Below are 4,672 nucleotides of genomic sequence, written 5' to 3' on the forward strand. Positions count from 1 at the left end.
AGCGATCCGGATATAGCCCTTCGCGCCGAAAACAAAACGGTATCCCAGGCCCTCGAGGCACTGTCCGAGGCCCTCGCGGCCGAAGAGTTAACCACACTATGCTCCACGGTGGATAGGGACGACGTAATTCTTGATAAGCGGCTCAAATCCACCTCCTTCAAACCGGCAGACGAAATAGTCAAATTTCAAGTCCACTCGACGGACCCCAAGAAGACAACTTCCATCGGGGCGGAGCTGGACCCAACGGTTGACGCCGCACTACGAGCGTTCCTACGCGAAAACTGGGACATATTCGCCTGGCACTCTTCTGATATGCCAGGGATCCCATGCAGGCTGGCCGAACACAACCTCAATATTTTGAAGGGATATAAGTCGGTCAAGCAAACACTGCGGTGCTTTTCCGAACCCAAACGACAAGCTATGGGGGAGGAGCTAGCCCAGTTAATTGAGGCCGGATTCATCAGAGAAATAAAACACCCGGACTGGCTAGCAAACCTGGTGATGGTGCCAAAGAAGGATAAATCCTGGCGCCTGTGCGTCGATTTCAAAGACCTCAACAAAGCCTACCCTAAGGATCCCTTCCCCTTCCCCGCATCGATCAGATCATCGATGCTACCGCAGGACATGACTCACTGTGTTTCCTCGATGCATACTCCGGATACCATCAAATCAAAATGAAGCAATCAGATCAAGCCGCAACAGCATTCATTAGCCCATACGGGCCTTTCTGCTTCAACACTATGCCCTTCGGGCTCAAAATGCCGGCGCCACCTACCAACGCATGATTCAAACATGCCTGGGCAAGACAGTTGAAGCATATGTGGACGACGTAGTCATCAAGACTAGGCACGTCGAGTCATTAATAGACGACCTACGTCTCACATTCGACAACCTCCGCACATATGACATCAAGCTCAATCCGGAAAAGTGTGTTTTCGGCATTCCCGCCGGAAAACTGCCGGGCTTCATCGTTTCCAATAAAGGAATTGAGGCAAATCCAGCCAAAATCCGGGCTTTGTCACAATTGGCTATACCAACAGATCTTAAACAGGTCCAAAAACTAGCCGGATGCGTGGCAGCTTTAAGCCGCTTTATCTCCAGATTAGGAGAAAAAGCATTGCCACTTTAGCGCCTTCTCCGACGCACTGACCACTTCGAGTGCACGTATGCGGCAACGGCTGGACCGGAAGAAATAAAGGCTCTTTTAGCGAGCAACCCAATCCTGGCCACGCCAAGCGTCAGCGAACCAATGTTATTATACATCTCTGCAACACACCAGGTCGTGAGCGCGGTGCTCGTCATTGAGCAAGAGGCGGACGGACACAAATTCCCACTCCAGAAGCCAGTATACTATGTATCCACTGTCCTCACACCATGCAAATCCTGGTACCCCCATTACCAAAAGATAGCGTATGCGGTCTTCATGGCATTCCGGAAGCTACGACACTACTTCCAAGAGTGCTCTATTATGGTGGCTTCCGAAGTACCACTCAATGACATAATAAACAACCGCGGCGCTACGGGCCGGATTGCTAAGTGGGCCATTGAGCTCCTTCCATTCGACATAACATACAAACCGCGCGGAGCCATTAAATCCCATGTATTGGCCGACTTCGTCGCCGAATGGACAGAGGCCGAACTCCCTAAAGAGTACGGCACATATTCCAACTGGGTCATGCACTTCGATGGCTCTAAAATGCTGGCCGGCTTAGGAGCGGGCATTGTCTTAACGTCCCCCATTGGTAACACAGTCCAGTACGTACTCCAAATATTATACATAGACTCCAACAATGCAGCCGAATACGAGGCCTTATTGCACGGTCTTTGGATGGCTGCCTCCATGGGCAGACAACGCCTGGAGGTCCGCGGGGATTCGAATCTCACAATATCCCAAATAAATGGAGACTTCAACGACAAAGATCCAAAGATGGCGGCCTATCCTAACGCCGTACTCAAAATATCAGCTCGGTTCGAGGGACTCGAGTTTCATCATGTGGCTCGGGAAAGCAATCAAGCGGAGGATGTCCTTGCTCGCATGGGCGCCAAGCGTGACCCCGTCCCGCCTAACATCTTTTTGGAAAGGCTTTTCAAGCCATCCGTGGTGTGGCAGGATGAGAGCGGCAACACTAGTCCGGATCCGATTATACCCGCAGATTCCGAACACAATACCGATATCATCGGGGGCTCAGCCACCAAAATAACATCAGTGGCCCATCTAATAATGGCAGTAATTGCCCCATGGACTGAACCCTTCTTGGCCTACCTTAATAGGCGAGAGCTCCCTGAGGACCAAAATGAGGCTCGCTGCATTGTTCGGCGCTCGAAAGCCTACAAGGTCCATGACGGAGAGCTCTACAAGAAAAGTGCTACCGGAGTCCTTCAAAGGTGTATCTCCGAAGAAGAGGGACAACAGCTCCTAGCCGAAATCCATGCTGGCCTCGGCGGTCACCATGCCGCAGCTCGGGCCCTTGTAAGTAAGGCTTTCCGTATAGCTTTCTTTTGGCCGACGGCCCGAGCAGATGCACAGGACCCGGTCCAACATTGTGTCGGATGCCAGCTCTTCGCAAATCAAAGCCATATGCCGCCTATGGCTTTACAAACAATCTCCATTACTTAGCCTTTTGCGGTCTGGGGGCTTGATATGGTCGGACCCCTTAAAGGAGGAAGCCATAAGAAAAAATACCTGCTAGTCATGGTAGATAAATTCACCAAATGGATAGAGGCCAAACCAGTGGAAACGACCAAAGCTGGACCAGTGATAGACTTTATATCCAGTGTCGTGCACCGTTATGGTGTCCCACACAGCATCATCACCTATAACGGCTCCAATTTCACAGCCGGTGTAGTGAAAACCTGGTGTGCTAAATTGGGCATTAAGCTCGATTACGCCTCGGTCTATCATCCACAAACAAACGGTCAAGTGGAACGAGCTAATGGTCTTATTATGAGCGGCATTAAGCCCAGACTAGTGCGGTCGTTGAAGGAATCAGACAAGCACTGGGTTGAGGAGCTCGACTCCGTACTCTGGGGGCTGCGGACCATGCCCAATCGCACTACCGGATACACACCATTCTTCATGGTGTACGGCGCAGAGGCCGTTTTGCCCTGCGACATTATTCATGACTCACTGCGAGTGCGCATGTATGAAGAGAGAGAAGCCGAGTTGGATCGGCAGGACAGTCTAGATGCCTTGGAGGAGGAGCGCGACGTTGCAAAAGCCCGTTCTGCATTCTATCAACAACAGGCTCGCAGATATCAAAGCAGAGAGGTGCGGGGCAAGACTTATAATGTTGGTGAACTCATTCTACGCTTGCCGGAAAAGAAAAACGACAAACTCAAGCCCGAGTGGGAGGGTCCCTTCATCATAGATGAAGTTCTCACTGGAGGAGCGTACCGCCTGCGTGATGCATCGGACAATCGCCTAGAGCCAAACCCGTGGAACACCGCCAAACTCCGAAGATTCTACGCCTAGAGCCGGACACTTTGTTCATTTTCTTCTCCCTTTGTCTCCATTTTTTCCTGTCTTTAATTTTTTATATAGCTTTAAGCTCTTGTGCGGCTAAGTCGCGCAACTATGACGTACACATCCTCGAATGTATACGCCCATAATGCCTGGGGGCTTCTTTTACAGAAGCTTATTATTATTATTATTATTATTATTATTATTTTCCGAGCATCAAGCTCCACACATATGTGTCCTTTCCTCATATGTACCTTTTCTTCGCCATTATATGCATCGTTATGACTTAAGTTTTTGCCAAGATGGGTTGCCTGGCTCCTGTGCTTATGCCCTACGTTCCCGTTTGTTCGGCTAGGGCATAACGGGAGCACCTCTGCGATTGTTATAGTCGGGTCATCCGGACATGTACCTCAGACTGGGTGAAGCCGAAAGCTATCGTTCTTAAGGGAATATTTGGTCGGGGGACTAAATATGTTTTACACTCATTACACTATGAACCCCCGGATGTTACGTCTACTTCGACTTTTCGGTCATAGTTCGGACATGCATACCAACGCATGTTCACCCAGGGAAAGGAACCCTTAACGGAACTATTCTCCCTAGAAGATGTTTCTTACAATCAACATGTAATATAACATAGCTAGCTGGATACAACTTGTCTGTTCAAGCAACTATGACCCCTAGGCCTGGTTTCCACGCATACCCTGCTCTGTATTGCCGCAATGGTATTTGGAAACACTCTGCACCTTCGGGTTCAGAAGTCGAAGCGAAAAGGTCTGCCATGACAATCATTTTACAATCCGGCTAGGGACAAATTTGTCCATTGCAGTACATAGTCACTTGGACTCAAAAACTTCTTCCTCTATGCCATCAAACAGGCTATCTAGCTTACAATCCTGTTGGGAATACTTGGTGGCTATCTTTACTTGGTCATATACCAAACTAACTGGAATTTCTTTTCCATCTGACCCCCGAGGTCCGACCCGAGCCATATGATTTGGATCAAGCTTGGTGTACCGTGTTTTTACCATGGCCCAGAACTCTCGCGCACCTTCTCGGCAGGCCGATATCTTCCATAATCGGAAGCGCCGCTGAGCTCCCTGGAATAGCTTCACAAGCTCCTCCATACTTCCTGGAGGAGAGGCGGAAGGCCACAAAGCTTTGGCAACGCTCCGCATTGCTTGCCGAGCTCGCTCGTGCAGCTGGGATAGC

This window comes from Triticum aestivum, chromosome 1D (assembly GCF_018294505.1).
Source record: "Triticum aestivum cultivar Chinese Spring chromosome 1D, IWGSC CS RefSeq v2.1, whole genome shotgun sequence".
In the NCBI taxonomy this organism is placed as follows: domain Eukaryota; kingdom Viridiplantae; phylum Streptophyta; class Magnoliopsida; order Poales; family Poaceae; genus Triticum; species Triticum aestivum.